Source organism: Lissotriton helveticus, chromosome 6, assembly GCF_964261635.1.
Source record: "Lissotriton helveticus chromosome 6, aLisHel1.1, whole genome shotgun sequence".
Taxonomy (NCBI): domain Eukaryota; kingdom Metazoa; phylum Chordata; class Amphibia; order Caudata; family Salamandridae; genus Lissotriton; species Lissotriton helveticus.
Window position 1 is genome coordinate 396,313,545 of NC_136067.1, and position 17,427 is coordinate 396,330,971.

The following is a 17,427-nucleotide window of genomic DNA, read 5'->3' on the forward strand; positions in this document are numbered from 1 at the left end:
TTTACAAGCGCTTTGCGCTACCTTTAACATGGATGCAAGCAGTAAATGTATACAGAGGGATAGTAATAGCAGATAGAAAACAATATGAAATGCCGTGAGAGATGCATAAAGGATTTTACTAATGGCATCAATTGAGATAGAATATACAAAAAGAGGGGCATATTTAGAAGCCCCTTGCGCAATGTTTAACATGGATGCAAGCAGAAAATGCATACAGAGTAATAATATTGGCATTACACTATCTCTATACCAGTATCATTGTTAAAAATTGCACAAGGGGCTTGTAAATATGCCAATGAAATCATTACACTATCTCTATACCAGCAATAATGTTAAACTTTGCAAAGGGGCTTGTAGATATGCCTCTCTTTTTTGTATATGCTATCTCAATTCATGCCATGAGTAAAATCCTTTACGCATCTCTCACAGCATCTCATATTCTTGTCTGTGTGCCAATTTTATTACTCTGCATGCATTTTCTGCTTGCACCAATGTCAAAAATTGCGCAAGGAGCTTGTAAATATGCCTCTCTTTTTTGTATCTTCTATCTCAATTTATGCTATTAGTAAAATCCTTTACGGATCTCTCAAAGCATTTCATATTCTTGTCTTGCAATTTTTTTTTCTTCGAAAAATCGCGAGGGTACGCGCACCGGCAAAACACATTTTGGGACCCCCCTTTTTTCTCGGCCACCGCTTGACGAATCCCCCCAAAACTTTCAGGGAAGGAGCGGAGCACACGAAGCAAATTTAAGGAAAATTACAGGCAGAGCCCTCAATCGGCGCCAAAGTTTCTTTGCTGCCGTTATTGTCTTTGCCAGTGTTTGTTTGCTGCCGTTATTGTCTTTGCCAGTGTTTGTTTGCTGCCGTTATTGTCTTTGCCAGTGCTTGTTCGCTGCTGGTATTATCTTTGCCAGAGCTGTGTGGGCTGTGTGGGCTGTGAGAGCTGTGTGAGCTGTGAGAGTAAGTATGGGCGAATTTTGTGGATTCACAATCCGCGAAATTGCGTATTTACAGATTCGCAATCCGCAAAATTCGCGAACTGTCGCAATTTTTTTTTTATGGGGTTCACAAGTGTTTTTGCCGTTTTGCGAGTTTTTTTTACCAGTTCGCAAACGCGAACTCACTTGTCGGGTAGCAACGGTCGCGACTATGTTGTTTCTACGTCTGGTACATCACAGCACCCTTTTTTTCACCACTGCCACCCTCTGTTTCACCACTGCCACCCTCTGGCTCACCCATGCCACCCTCTGTTTCATCACTGTAGATTATGGGGGGAAAGCACTCCTGCCCTGCCTCAACTGACATGAATGAATTAGGGGCTGATTGATTAATGTGTCACTGAATTTGAACTTCCAGTCTGGCACCTGCTTCCTTATCTGTAATTGCTTTATGTTACAGTGTAATTTTTTTTAGCAGGACCTTTGTGGCATACTAGTAGCTATTCTCTGAGCCTGCTGTGAGGGTCAGAGCAGGGTCATAGAATAGTTGCAAGTAGGCAACTGAACTCTGGAGGGGCCCCTCAGGAAGCACTAGAGGGAATGGTTATTAATGATAAGATTGAACTTTTGCACCTGCTGAGTGCTTTCAGTTTTGGAAAAATCGTTTTTCTGCAATTTCGCGCGATTCGCGGGGCGCGAATTCGGGCAAGATCGATTTCGGAAGCTGCAAATTCGTGCGAATATACGATTTGTTTTTTTGCGTCGTGTTAGTTCGCGTGATTTTTTGCATTTTCGCAAGCCGCTTGTAGCGCAACGTTTGCGAAGTTACCCTAGCGGTCGTACATGGGCGTGGCCATCTTGTTTGCGTGATGTAATTCCGTTTCCGGGCGCTATGTGTAATCTCGCAAAGTGTGCGGCTCGCTAGTACATGTTTGCGTGTGATCGCGGGGGAAATCTCACACAAACTTACCCACGCGGTCGTGAACGGGCACGGCCATCTTGTTTTTCATTCATTGCTATGGTTCTGGGCATGCTTTCTGTATCCTCTGTCAATCTCTGCCATCCTTTGCTTGTTTGAAGTTTTTTTTAATCTATTTTACTTATTATCTATCCCTCTATTTTTCTAGGTCTATATTTTTGTGTTTTCTGCTACTTTTGGTTAATTTTAAACTACTTTTTTAAACTCTTTTCTTTTCTTCTTCCCTATTCTATTTCTTATTTCTTATTTACCTTCCTTTCTGCCCAGACCATGGTAAAGGGAGCCGGGAAGCAGCCTGAGAAGGGGAAGGGTCCCGTACCCTGTGCCCGGCTCCCGTGCGGGCGTTTGAGGGGGGAGCAAGTTATAGCCCGGGAAATTTTTAGTGCGGAGGAGGTGGCCGCACTAGTCTTTTATGTCCAGCGCCGCCTCCCAAGGACCATCATGGGAGGCGGCAAGATCGCTAGTGGCTACGGGCTCCGTGAGCGCCAGAAGCGGTGGGAGAAGGTGTGCTGGGCCATGTTTCAACACTCTGGGGTCCGGCGCACCTACAACCAGGCCACCCACCGTTGGACGGATCTCCTGGACCGGGAACGCGACTTGCTGGACGTGCTCGGCATAGAGATCCCAAGGCTTGGTGAGTAGTAGTAGCTATTTCTAGCTATTTCATCACTACTCTGTTTTCTCCCGCTCTGTGTGTTATTATATTGCACATTTTTGATTTTTACCAAGAGCAATAATGCTGCCGAGTACATTGTAGGTAAATTATATTTCAAAATCTACTGTGCATTTCAGGTGCACTGCTCTCCTTCTCAGTAGCGTTGCTACTATGCCTATTTGTTTTCAATTTTGTGTTCATTTCATTGGCCTGAGAAATTATGTATGAGTGTAGTGTAAAGAACTGCATAATGCTAGACACTAAGGGTCAGATTTTCAATTACCGGCGCATCCCTGCAAAGCAGCAGGGATGCGCCAGTGATTGTGTGCCACGCCACCACCACCCCTGGTGCGCCGTATTTACAATGCGGCACACCATGGGCCCAAAACATCACCGAAGCATTACGCATCTGTGCCGTAAAGGCGGCGCATTGCTGGAGTTGCGTCCCAACGATGGCGCAGCTCCAGCAATGCTCTGGGGTGCCCTATCTCCCCAATGCTGCATGAAGCCATACGTGTGCTTCAAGCAGGAGCAGGGTTTGAGTCACGCATCATTGTCCTAAAAGTGACTGATTGAAATCTTGTAGATTTCCCTCAGCCACTTTTAGGATGCGTTCCTGCGCAGGAACGCCCTCCCTTGCGCCAGAACGCCCCGTGATGACGCAGGGCTTTACAACATGATGCATCTCCCATATGCGTCACGTTGTTAATATACGCCGCACCATGGCGCCTCTTTTGTTCTGCCGCTGCGTCACAAAAGTCATGCAACAATGGAGCAAAAGAGCCGCAAGGGGCTTGTAAATCTGCCCCTACAGACTCAAGTCCAGTCCTTCCTTTGTACACCTGCCAATAAGAAGAAATAGTGGTGGTGGATTGATAGTTTGAGTATTTTAATGACTGGTTAATGTAGTAGGAAACTTTTTAAGTGTTGTCGCTGATCTGCAATCACGATGGAGTTTGTCTGTCACTTCGCGTGCTGTGGACTGCTGCCTGCCAGTCCTAGGCGAACCTTTTTAGTAGTTTGTTTAGTGAGTTACATAACTTTCCAAATCGACGGTCCACAAATCAAGCAATACTAATATCGTAGTAGACCACATGAGATAGGTCAATATATCCCGTGGAATAGTTGTGTACTCTATTTGCTATATCGCCAAAATATTTTGTTATTGTTCTTTTGAAATGTTTGATTTGGTTGACAACAATCATCCATGTTTTCGGGTCTTTCTTTCTTTCATGTTGTACATCAGCTCCCCCAGGGGCAAGAGGACAGAGGAGGAGGGGTTATCGGCTGCTGCTGCTGTTCAAGGCCAGGATCGGTCAGGCGAGGGCTCCTTTGCTGGCCCCGGTAAGTTTTAATTTTAATATAGAGTACCTATTTTTTCCTAGCGTTCCTCATTCGATTTTTTCTAAATAGTCTTTGATCTTCTTGAAGACTGTATCTAAATTCTTATCCTGCCTCTACTATGACTCCCTGTGGTATTACTAGATTATTCTTATTAGTCTGTGTAGCTAACTAAGATTGCACAGTTGGCAAAAGGTGTTAAACGAAACTCCCATTCTAGTCAGCAATAGCTCTATGCACTGAGTGCAGTCCTCTGGGATTGTCCATAATGTCTTTTCAAGTCTTCTAAATGTTTATGCTTTGACAATTACCAACAATAAAAAGGTGAATGACCACCAAGAAAGAATAAGATACTACTTTACTTTTGGTTTGGATAGGAGGACAATCCATACTACTACTGTTGCAGGGACAAATCTGCACAAACAGAACTATGGACACTAAATAGTGCATTGTTTATCAATTATAATAGGCGCAGGTAGACTTTCCACATACCTCAGTAATATCAGACTTTGAAGAACCCCCAATCTCCTTACTGGCTAGATAGTGTGGCAGAGTCATTTAGCTCCCGAATTCATCGATGATTGATCCCCAATGATGATTATCCAACGCAGGGCAAGAGTACGGAGTCAGAGTCCAGAAGTGTCAGAGGCACGGACTCATGCTTGGAAATTGCAAAATCTTTTGCTCAGTCACTCTTGACCAAAAACCACAGAGTCTATTTAAGTTTTAAAGCTTTGTTAAAAGTAAAAATATTTATTAAAATCAAGCTTGTCATAAAACATAAACGTTTGATTAAAAATGGGAAAGTGCTTAGTGATTTATTTCACACATTTATTGTGGGCGAGCCGAGCCCTCACCTGGTTTGAACTTTAATTTTTCTTTTCAGTGCTGAATCGTTGGTCACTTCGTCCTAGTGATGATGATTTGTTCTTAGAAGTGAAGCTTCTGTCTGTTATGAGAAAAATGGTGCGTGTTAAAAAGCAAGCATTCATCAGTTGTGCCAAAAAGTGCAGCAAGACAACACCCTTCCCTGGAAAAAGGGACATTTTTACTTTAGAGTAGACAGTCACAAATTATTAGATTGGTTTATGTATTCACCTTTCTTCAATCCTAGACAAAATACTAGTGAGTGGTGTATGTCTATGACATCTAACATTCTTAAATGTACTTTGTAGGTGGAACATCTGGTGCTGGGCCCAGCGCGGAGATGGAGGAGGACAGTTCTGGTGAGGAGGCGGTGCAAGTGCCGGAAGAAACTGCTCTGCAGGTTGCCACGGTAGTGGCGGGCAGTGGTAAGCTCTTATATTCCTTACTTATTGAGATTGCAGACTGCATAGTGTGCTCTCTGTATGGGTGTAGTATATATGTTCTACAGTTAAGTTACTATACTGTTAAGCAGACTTTCAAATTTAGAACAAAGTTTTTCATCAACCAGGTAGTAGCCTCCTCTAAATTTACTTCAACTCAGCCGTGATTTTTTTTTCGAGAATCCAAATCTGATCTGAGATTAACTTGATGGATGGGATGAACGAAAAGCGAAAGAAGGGTGTAAGTAAGTGTGGAAGGACGAGCAAGTTAAAAGTAATGATGACTGACAAAAAAGAATGATACGTGTTTGATTGGTGCCCGAGGTGGCTGGGAAGGAATATGATGCATGGCTGGGTGAAGGATGAAGCAAGGATGGGTGGAAGGAGAACAGCCTGGGTGGGTGAAACAGAAACTGTATGTGTGCGCAATATATGCTTTGGTTGAAATTCAAATGCAAGTCAAGCACGGATGTGTGGCATGCGGTTTCCCAAATAAAATGAAAAGGTTGTTTTCCCGTGAGAAAACGTACGTTTGTCCAGATGAGAGACATGAAGAAGAATGATTGACATATAGTTTGAATGGATGGATGCCTGGATCATGGTACTATCTGACTCTTAGATAGCATATGTGTATCTAGAGAGAGTAGACGGTCACTGGATGAACTAAGTGTTACTTTGAATAGCATGTAACACCGCACCCGCACGTCCGTCCCAGTGTAGGAAAGGCAAGGAAAAGAAGTTGTAATTTTGTCCGAATACTGCCATGAATAGTAGCAGTAGTTTGTATTGCAAGCACAGCATATATCCGGCTATTACGATGGCCACTCACTACCTCTGTTAATAAGTTTAGTAGAACTCGGTCATTCACGTGTGGATGTATCACTGTTCACTTAATAAAAAGCAAAGCACCTAAAGTCATCCCATATGTAAGCACATACATACCATGTGCAGTGATAGATAATCAGATTATTTATCTTCTTCATTTTCCATTTCTAGTATTCATTAGAACTGTAGGGTGAAAGTAAAATTAATTAAGCAGCAGCCCTTGTAACAGTATTCTCAGTGCCACCCGTAATAGAAAAGTAAGAGCATCACCACCTGCATGTACTGGACTGGTACAGTAACACAAGTCTGTCTCACTCATCATGGCGGGTGTCTGTTTTTCTCGGGTGCAAGTTGACTGCGCTGGCATTATGCCGGCTTGCAGAAGTTAACGTACCAATTTTGCTAAACAAGAGAGAAGAAGAAGAATAAGACTGGTGTACTGTCATAGTCGACTCTAATGGAGTGAGTCCATAGTGCTTGTAGAATTGATTCCTTAAACTCCCACTAATGTTAGAGCAAGGATGAAGAAGTGGGAGGTTAGATAGATACTGGCCACAATAGTTATGTACTGCGCTTGCAAGTTGCTAGTTCTACTATGACACAACTTTCTGCTAAATCATTTTGTGTTAATCTTAAAGAGCATTGGTTACAGACTATGTGTTTCTTTCTTCATATAGATGCTCCTTCCAAACCAACACGGAAGGAGCTGGCTAAAAGGGCCCGGCAACGGAGGCTGGAGGCCACTGTCGCCGAATATCGGCGGCTGGTGGCCCAGGAGGAGGAGGACACGCACAGTATGTCGACAACATCCACGGCGACACGTGCATCCTCCTCCGCGCTCCCATGGTCAGCCAGTCAGTGCAGCAGGTCTCCAGCGGTACGGAGCCGGGATACCGCAGCCACCCGCCATCGCCGAGCAACAAAGAAATCAGCTGCCCCCCACAGCAGGTGCAAGGCACGCGTGTACCGCCTTTCACTGAGGGTGTCCTACCTCGAGCAGGAGCTCCTCAACACCAAAACCCTGCTCAAGACTCTCCGCAAGGAGCATGCCGACCTGGCCCGAAAAGTCAACAGTAGCAGCCAGCAGTAGGAGGAGACTGTCCCTTGCCCCTTTTTTAAAGACTTCAGGGGGATGGGAATTGGGGTTGGGTTTTCTATTTTTTTGAACTTTTCACAGACATTTGTTGGGGTTTGGGAGGGAGGGTGGCTTCGGGTCTTGCGGGAGATTATTTATGTTAGGGATATATAAATATACTTTAAGCTTTATCTTAAGCTTTATCTTAGCATACGTGTTTTTTACTGCTTTTGAGGCTGGTGGGTGGGGGTTTAACAGTAAGTTTGTTTTCCTGAAACTTAAGTGGCATCTTGATTCAAGTTGTGTAAGTACTAGTAATTGCCCAAATGTTTTCAAAACTAAGTGCCTGTCACAGAGTAAGTGAATTCAATAGTGCTAGGACCTTCAGTCTATTGTCTCTCCTAATACTCCATTATACTACCTCCCCCAAACGCTTATCTTACCTGTAATTTGTGTTTGGAAATAGGGCTAGGCACAGGGCTGGCTGCACGGGATATGGCGATTAAGGTTGGCAATCCTGGGCGGATGAAATGTCATCATTGCGGTGGTACTTGTGGTGTTACACAGTGGCAGTTGCAGCATCTGAAAAAAAATAAAATGAAACCTTGTTTGTCCTTACCGTAGCATTATAACGGTACGATAGAGAATATAGCAGGTGACAGTACACTAGAACAGTGCCACAATGTAGCCGAACAAATGGTAAAGTATTGAAAATACTTGCGTTGAATTTCTTTGACATTGGCTACTACTACAAGAAATAGTACTGAAGGTGAAGGACACAGCAGCGTAATAATAATTTGCCACGTCTAGGAGGAGGATGTTCTTGATGACCAATCAAGTTGATGGCGCACATGAAAATCTGCTTTCATTTGCCAATAGTGACTCAGTGTCAAGCTGAGTAAGAATATATCCTCGGATTCCTTCACCTGCCTATTGCTATGACCTTATCCTCCCCAGCAAGTGTGTGGAATTATTGCTATCATTTAGTCACACATCAATCAAAACCACACAGCCCGGGGGAAGAGGGTTAGGGTTTGGAAAATGGATGGGAATGGGGGTTTTTGGGAAAGTTTTGTTGAGAGAAGAAAAAAAAAGCACAGCATGGACAAACAATAATTGAAGATAAACAAATCTTTGGGTACAAAGCTATCCATAAATCTTGTAAGTGACATAAAGGAAGTGCATGCACTACTGCATGCATGGTTACTGAAAAGTAAGTAGTACTTTCGACAACCGTGAATGAAAGAATGCGACAGTACAGGGCTGCAGTAATAATTATGCGTTTTCACTTGCCTATCTCTGCACTCAGAGAAACACTTCTTACATTAAATTAGGTTTAAAATATAGCAGAAGTAAAACCTATAGAATGGCTGTAGGGATGAATTTAGAAGCAGAGATCAAAGACATGCAGAGTCACACTCATATAAGTTCACAGCAATAACATTACTTAAAAGATAATTAGAAAAGAACGGATACTGTATCTGTATGTTTTTGTAGTTGTCCTGTTGAATTTGGTAAGTTGCATGCATCCAACCATTCCTCTTATTAGCGGGACTCCTCCATTCCATCTGACGCTCCGTCCATCAATGTTGGTGACCAGAAGACACCCTGTCCACTGCCTGCCTGGCGGATGCTGAATTGCGGCTCGCTAATTTGAAGCCTGACTTCATCCTTTTTTTCCCATTGCACAGGCTGAAACCCGGCCTGTAATTATTGATGGAAAAACAGGAAGTGATATTAGAACATCACTGACAAATAAATATAAGGTATGTACGCTGTGTAGTGCAAAAAGTCACACTTTGAGTTTCCTAATAGACAGTACAATATTTTTGAAAGTGCCTACTCTGTCTGAGTCTCCTTTTGAAGGATAAATAAGTAAGGGTGAATTAATTTAGCAGATCCTTCCCCTCAAGCTAGGTGTACTGTAAACTGTGTTTTAGAACAAAATTAGACCTTCCCAGCAGTGCTCCCAGACCCTTACTAAACCCAGTCGCAAAAATGTAGAAGACCCCCAATCAGATCTCCAAAAACGAGACCTAGTAGAAAATGGTGACAAAACGTACTTGGAAAGTAAAGTAGGCCCAAATCCCCCCTTACCCACCATGGATTGTATTCAAACCACTTGCAAGCAAGCAAAAGTATTTATACCCACAATTGCTCCAAGACTCGCAAACCCCCCCACAAACACCAGGAACCCCCACAAACAGCCCCCCGAAAACAGTAGAGTGAGCGAAATCTCATAAATTGCAAAAACTTTTTCCCCAGGGATTGTCTCCAAAACACTTTCTTTCGGGTATTAGACCTGGGCGAAAACAAGTTTAACCCCCCCAACAAGCCAAAAGGAAAAACCCGGGAAAAGCCACACTTAAAAAACTTTGGGCCTACCTGGAATTCAGTCCAAATACACTCTGCAGCTAGGCCCTAACTCCCCTTTTCCACCATGGATTTCCGGAAAAACAAATGCAATCAACATTAGACTGTGCCAGCAGTGCTCCCAGACCCCAAAACCCACCCACAAACACCCGGAACCCCCCAAATATCACCTCAAAGACAAGCAAGTCAGCAAAAACGCAAAAAAAATGTCAACTCCGATTTTGTCCAAACCACTTTTATCTGGTATTAGACATTCCCAGCAATGGCCCCAGACCCCTGCAGCTCCCCTCAAAAAAGCAGAACACCCCCAAACAGGCAAAAAGCAAAAATGGGCCTACTACCTTCAATTCTGTCCAAATGAGCTCTGCAGCTAGGCCCTAACTCCCCTTTTCCACCATGGATTTCTTGAAAAACAAATGCAATCAACATTAGACTGTGCCAGCAGTGCTCACAGACCCCAAAACCCACCCACAAACACCCGGAACCCCCAAACAGCAACCCAAAGACAGGCAAGTGATCAAAAGCGCAAAATATTTTTCACCTCCGATTTTGTCCAAACCACTTTTTTCCGGTATTAGACCTTCCCAGCAATGGCCCCAGACCAGTCAACTCACCCGCAAAGAAGTAGAACACCCCCACAATTGCAGAGTCTTTCTTCATTGGGTGTAATCCAGCCATCTGCTTTGAGGGAAATAGGAGTCTGGAGGAGGAGGAGGATAGAGGAGCATGTTCTTGAGAACGTGTGAACCTGAGGAATGCAGACTGCAGCACCTTCAAATCAATAAGCAAATAAGTGAAGACAGTTCTGCTGATGGGCTTGTTTTTGTGATTAGGTGATTAGAGTTTTTTTATATCGATTTTGCAAAACAAAGAAAGACAGACACACAGGAATAAAAGTGAATAAGGACGAAAAAGAAAGTTAGTGATTCATTGACTCACTTTCAGGGCTCGGTGTCAGGGAAGAAGAGCTTGTCCTCAAACTCTGCTAATTCAGACGGGAGTAGGTCAGTTAACAGGGAAGAACTTCCCTCATCTAAGTTGGTGTCCTCCTCGTCTTCTTTCTACGTGTATTCTCGTAATTTGTAATCTAGTGGTATGAAGTGCTGATTCATCTTGATCATTGTTAACCTCTCCACATTTTTGGGCGAGAGGCGGGTCCTTTTGGAAGTTACAATGCCACCAGCAGCACTGAAAACACGTTCAGAAGACACGCTTGCGAGTGGGCAAGACAAGTAATTTATAGCCAGGTTGGTGATCTCTGGCCACACATCTGTTTTCCCATGCCAATACACCAATGGGTCATGAGAAAGATGGACCTCTGTTGAGTCATTCAGATAGGCCTGCACCATCGACTCAAGGTTCTCCAGGGTTCCTCCACTTTGCTTACTTTTTTCTGGGACCATTTCAGAAGCAAACCCAAGCTGAGTTAGCCAATCCTCTTCTTCACACAATATTACTGTTGTGTCTGGTGCAGATGATACGGTTGCTGGTGTCGTTAACGGCTGAGAGGGAAAATCATTCACTTCTGCCACAGCCACAAATGCAGATGTGGATTTTTTTGACTGCCGACTGCCTGCTGATGCTGATGTACTGCCTTTTCCTTCAATTTCCTGCCGTTCTCTTTCAAACCGACTGGCTGACACAGCTAGCCAATGTTTGTACTTTGTAACATCTGCGTAATCAAAAGGAAAGAATACTCTGCCTGCCACTGCCTTTTTGTACCGTGGATCCAGCATAGTAGCACAAATGTAATGCTGTTCTGTGTTGATCATTTCAAGACAATCATCGCCAAGTAGGCGGTGTAATAACTTCTCCGCCAACTCAAATGCTTCTTCCTTTCCATCTTTTTCAAACTTAAAACACACCGCCTTCAGTCGGTGCTCTAGCATGCTCAACAATGGGATAGCTTTTCCCAAATTACAGCCCTCCCTGCTGACTGCACGCGTGAAGACCTCAAAAGGACGAAGCATGTCTGTCAGGCTTTTAACTAGGTTCCATTGCTCCACCTGTATCCTCATGTCTATCATAGGTGTACCCAGTTTAAAGAAATACTGATCGACTACCGCATACTGCTTATACAGACGCTCAAGCATGTAGAAGGTTGAGTTCCAACGTGTTGCCACCTCCTGGATGAGTGCTTTCACTGGCAATTTATGTTCATGTTGCAGGCACCTCAGCTGCTTCCGTGCCTTAAAAGAATGGTTGAAATGTGTGCACAGTCTTCGGCAGGTGGTCAGTAACTCAGAGACTGGACTTTCTTCACCCAAGAATTTTTTAACAACCAGGTTTATACAGTGCGCCAGACACGGCACTCTGAAATAGTTACCCATATCCATGGCCTTAACTACATTGGCGCCATTATCCGTGGAAACATAACCAATCATGCGTTTTCTTGGGGACAGCCATTCAAAGACCTTTGTGTTAAACTCATGCAAAATGTTTTCTCCTGTATGACTTTTCTCCATGGCAAACATGGCTATTGTTGTATGTTTCCGAGCAGCTTTATAAACTTTGTCCGAGTCAACACCTGCGTTTATCTTTGCTTTAACCCCTGAAAAAGAGACCCAGTGTGCAGTGATGCACATGTAATCAGTGGCTGCGCAACTGGTCCACATGTCTGTTGTCAGATGTATAGTGTGAACAGTGCTCTTCTGCAAAGCTGCCCCAATCCCCTCCAGCACATCTTCATGTAGTGCCGGAACCGCAACTCTAGCAAAATAGAACCGGCTAGGAACCTTCCATTTAGGCCAGGGCATTGCAACCATTTCAAGAAAACCCACCCCTTCCACAGAAGAAAAAGGGAGAAGGTCCAGCGCTAGCATTTTAGCCAGCTTAGTGTTATACAGACGCGCCATTGGGTGGTTGCGTTCAAATGGCGCTTCTGAAAACAACAGCTGTGCGGGCTGTGAGAGCTATGTGGGCTGTGAGAGTGTGGGCTGTGTGGGCTGTGAGAGCTGTGAGAGCTGTGTGGGCTGTGAGAGCTGTGTGGACTGTGAGAGCTGTGTGGGCTGTGTGGGCTGTGAGAGCTGTGTGGGCTGTGTGGCTGTGAGAGCTGTATGGGCTGTGAGAGCTGTGAGAGCTCTGTGGGATGTGAGCTGTGTGGGCTGTGAGGGCTGTGTGAGCTGTGAGGGCTGTGTGGGCTGTGAGAGCGGTGTGGGCTGTGAGAGCTGTGTGGGCTGTGTGGGGTGTGTGGGCTGTGAGAGCTGTGTGGCCTGTGAGAGCTCTGTGGGCTGTGACGGCTGTGTGAGCTGTGAGAGCTGTGTGGGCTGTTAGAGCTGTGTGGGCTGTGAGAGCTGTGAGAGCTGTGTGGGCTGTGAGAGCTGTGTGGGATGTGAGCTGTGTGGGCAGTGACGGCTGTGTGAACTGTGTGGGCTGTGAGAGCTGTGTGGGCTGTGTGGGCTGTGAGAGCTGTGAGAGCTTTGTGGGCTGTGAGAGCTGTGCAGGCTGTGAGAGCTGTGTGGGCTGTAAGAGCTGTATAGGCTGTGAGAGCTGTGAGAGCTGTTTGGGATGTGAGCTGTGTTGGCTGTGAGGGCTGTGTGAGCTGTTAGAGCTGTGTTGGCTAAGAGAGCTGTGTGGGATGTGAGAGCTGTATGGGCTGTGAGAGCTGTGAGAGCTTTGTGGGATGTTAGCTGTGTGGGCTGCGAGGGCTGAGTGAGCTGTGAGAGCTGTGTGGGCTGTGAGAGCTGTGTGGGCTGTGTGGGCTGTGAGAGCTGTGTGGGCTGTGAGAGCTGTGTGGATTGTGTGAGCTGTGTGGGCTGTGAGGGCTGTGTGGGCTGTGAGAGCTGTGTGGGCTGTGTGAGCTGTGTGGGCTGTGAGAGCTGTGAGAGCTGTGCGGGCTGTGAACTGTGTGGGCTGTGAGAGCTGTGTGGGCTGTGTGAGCTGTGTGGGCTGTGCGAGCTGTGTGGGCTGTGAGAGCTGTGCGGGCTGTGAAAGCTGTGTGGGCTGTGAGAGTGTGGGCTGTGTGGGCTGTGAGAGCTGTGAGAGCTGTGTGGACTGTGAGAGCTGTGTGGGCTGTGAGAGCTGTGTGGGCTGTGACAGCTGTATGGGCTGTGAGAGCTGTATGGGCTGTGAGAGCTGTGAGAGCTTTATGGGCTGTGAGAGCTGTGAGAGCTGTGTGGGATATGAGCTGTGTGGGCTGTGAGGGCTGTGTGAGCTGTGAGAGCTGTATGGGCTGTGAGAGCTGTGTGGGCTGTCGGCGTGTGGGCTGTGTGGGCTGTGAGAGCTCTGAGAGCTGTGTCGGCTGTGAGAGTGTGGGCTGTGAGGCCTGTCAAAGCTGTGTGGGCTGTGAGCTGTGTGGGCTGTGAGAGCTATGCGGGCTGTGAGAGCTGTATGGGCTGTGAGAGCTGTGAGAGCTGTGTGGGATGTGAGCTGGGCAGGCTGTGAGGGCTGTGAGGGCTGTGTGGCCTGTGAGAGCTGTGTGGGCTGTGCGAGCTGTGTGGGCTGTGCGAGCTGTGTGGCCTGTGAGGGCTGTGTGAGCAGTGAGGGCTGTGTGGGCTGTGAGAGCTGTGTGGGCTGTGAGAGCTGTGTGGGCTGTGAGAGCTGTGTGGGCTGTGAGAGTGTGGGCTGTGTGGGCTGTGAGAGCTGTGTGGGCTGTGAGAGCTGTGTGGGCTGTGCGAGCTGTATGGGCTGTGCGAGCTGTGTGGGCTGTGCAAGCTGTGTGGGCTGTGAGAGCTGTGCGGGCTGTGAAAGTTGTGTGGGCTGTGAGAGTGTGGGCTGTGTGGGCTGTGAGAGCTGTGAGAGCTGTCTGGGCTGTGAGAGCTGTGTGGGCTGTGAGAGCTGTGTGGGCTGTGACACCTGTATGGGCTGTGAGAGCTGTATGGGCTGTGAGAGCTGTGTGGGCTGTGGGAGTGTGGGCTGCGTGGGCTGTGAGAGCTGTGAGAGCTGTGAGGGCTGTGAGAGTGTGGGCTGTGAGGGCTGTGAGGCCTGTGAGAGCTGTGTGGGCTGTGAGCTGCGTAGGCTGTGAGAGCTATGCGGGCTGTGAGAGCTGTATGGGCTGTGAGAGCTGTGAGTGCTGTGTGGGATGTGAGCTGTGTAGGCTGTGAGGGCTGTGAGGGCCGTGTGGGCTGTGAGAGCTGTGTGGGCTGTGCAAGCTGTGTGGGCTGTGCGAGCTGTGTGGGCTGTGAGGGCTGTGTGAGCAGTGAGGGATGTGTGGGCTGTGAGAGCTGTGTGGGCTGTGAGAGCTGTGTGGGCTGTGAGAGCTGTGTGGGCTGTGAGAGTGTGGGCTGTGTGGGCTGTGAGAGCTGTGTGGGCTGTGAGAGCTGTGTGGGCTGTGAGGGCTGTGTGGGCTGTGAGAGCTGTGAGAGCTGTGAGAGCTGTGAGAGCTGTGTGGGCTGTGTGGGCTGTGAGAGCTATGTGGGCTGAGAGAGTTGTGTGGGCTGTGAGGGCTGTGTGGGCTGCAAGAGCTGTATGGGCTGTGAGAGCTGTGTGAGAGCTGTGTGGGCTGTGAGGGCTGTGTGAGCTATGTGGGCTGTGAGAGTGTGGGCTGTGTGGGATGTGAGAGCTCTGAGAGCTGTGTGGGCTGTGAGAGCTGTGAGAGCTGTGTGGGCTGTGAGAGCTGTGCGGGCTGTGAGAGCTATGTGGGCTGTGAGAGTGTGGGCTGTGTGGGCTGTGAGAGCTGTGAGAGCTGTGTGGGCTGTGAGAGCTGTGTGGACTGTGAGAGTTGTGTGGACTGTGAGAGCTGTGTGGGCTGTGTGGGCTGTGAGAGCTGTGTGGGCTGTGAGAGTTGTGTGGGCTCTGAGGGCTGTGAGAGCTGTGTGGGCGGTGTGGGCTGTGAGAGCTGTGTGGGCTGTGAGAGTTGTGTGGGCTCTGAGGGCTGTGAGGGCTGTGTGGGCTGTGAGGGCTGTGAGGCCTGTGAGAGCTGTGTGGGCTGTGAGAGCTGTGTGTGCTGTGAGAGCTGTGTGGGCTGTGTGGGCTGTGTGGCTGTGAGAGCTGTATGGGCTGTGAGAGCTGTGAGAGCTCTGTGGGATGTGAGCTGTGTGGGCTGTGAGGGCTGTGTGAGCTGTGAGGGCTGTGTGGGCTGTGAGAGCGGTGTGCGCTGTGAGAGCTGTGTGGGCTGTGTGGGGTGTGTGGGCTGTGAGAGCTGTGTGGCCTGTGAGAGCTCTGTGGGCTGTGACGGCTGTGTGAGCTGTGAGAGCTGTGTGGGCTGTGGGAGCTGTGTGGGCTGTGAGAGCTGTGAGAGCTGTGTGGGCTGTGAGAGCTGTGTGGGATGTGAGCTGTGTGGGCAGTGACGGCTGTGTGAGCTGTGAGAGCTGTGTGGGCTGTGAGAGCTGTGTGGGCTGTGTGGGCTGTGGGACCTGTGAGAGCTTTGTGGGCTGTGAGAGCTGTGCAGGCTGTGAGAGCTGTGTGGGGTGTAAGAGTTGTATAGGCTGTGAGAGCTGTGAGAGCTGTTTGGGATGTGAGCTGTGTTGGCTGTGAGGGCTGTGTGAGCTGTTAGAGCTGTGTTGGCTAAGAGAGCTGTGTGGGATGTGAGAGCTGTATGGGCTGTGAGAGCTGTGAGAACTTTGTGGGATGTGAGCTGTGTGGGCTGCGAGGGCTGAGTGAGCTGTGAGAGCTGTGTGGGCTGTGAGAGCTGTGTGGGCTGTGTGGGCTGTGAGAGCTGTGTGGGCTGTGAGAGCTGTGTGGGCTGTGTGAGCTGTGTGGGCTGTGAGGGCTGTGTGGGCTGTGAGAGCTGTGTGGGCTGTGTGAGCTGTGTGGGCTGTGAGAGCTGTGAGAGCTGTGCGGGCTGTGAACTGTGTGGGCTGTGAGAGCTGTGTGGGCTGTGTGAGCTGTGTGGGCTGCGCGAGCTGTGTGGGCTGTGAGAGCTGTGCGGGCAGTGAGAGCTGTGTGGGCTGTGTGGGCTGTGAGAGCTGTGTGGGCTGTGAGAGCTGTGTGGATTGTGTGAGCTGTGTGGGCTGTGAGGGCTGTGTGGGCTGTGAGAGCTGTGTGGGCTGTGTGAGCTGTGTGGGCTGTGAGAGCTGTGAGAGCTGTGCGGGCTGTGAACTGTGTGGGCTGTGAGAGCTGTGTGGGCTGTGTGAGCTGTGTGGGCTGTGCGAGCTGTGTGGGCTGTGAGAGCTGTGCGGGCTGTGAAAGCTGTGTGGGCTGTGAGAGTGTGGGCTGTGTGGGCTGTGAGAGCTGTGAGAGCTGTGTGGACTGTGAGAGCTGTGTGGGCTGTGAGAGCTGTGTGGGCTGTGACAGCTGTATGGGCTGTGAGAGCTGTATGGGCTGTGAGAGCTGTGAGAGCTTTATGGGCTGTGAGAGCTGTGAGAGCTGTGTGGGATATGAGCTGTGTGGGCTGTGAGGGCTGTGTGAGCTGTGAGAGCTGTATGGGCTGTGAGAGCTGTGTGGGCTGTCGGCGTGTGGGCTGTGTGGGCTGTGAGAGCTCTGAGAGCTGTGTCGGCTGTGAGAGTGTGGGCTGTGAGGCCTGTCAAAGCTGTGTGGGCTGTGAGCTGTGTGGGCTGTGAGAGCTATGCGGGCTGTGAGAGCTGTATGGGCTGTGAGAGCTGTGAGAGCTGTGTGGGATGTGAGCTGGGCAGGCTGTGAGGGCTGTGAGGGCTGTGTGGCCTGTGAGAGCTGTGTGGGCTGTGCGAGCTGTGTGGGCTGTGCGAGCTGTGTGGCCTGTGAGGGCTGTGTGAGCAGTGAGGGCTGTGTGGGCTGTGAGAGCTAAGTGGGCTGTGAGAGCTGTGTGGGCTGTGAGAGCTGTGTGGGCTGTGAGAGTGTGGGCTGTGTGGGCTGTGAGAGCTGTGTGGGCTGTGAGAGCTGTGTGGGCTGTGCGAGCTGTGTGGGCTGTGCGAGCTGTGTGGGCTGTGCAAGCTGTGTGGGCTGTGAGAGCTGTGCGGGCTGTGAAAGCTGTGTGGGCTGTGAGAGTGTGGGCTGTGTGGGCTGTGAGAGCTGTGAGAGCTGTCTGGGCTGTGAGAGCTGTGTGGGCTGTGAGAGCTGTGTGGGCTGTGACACCTG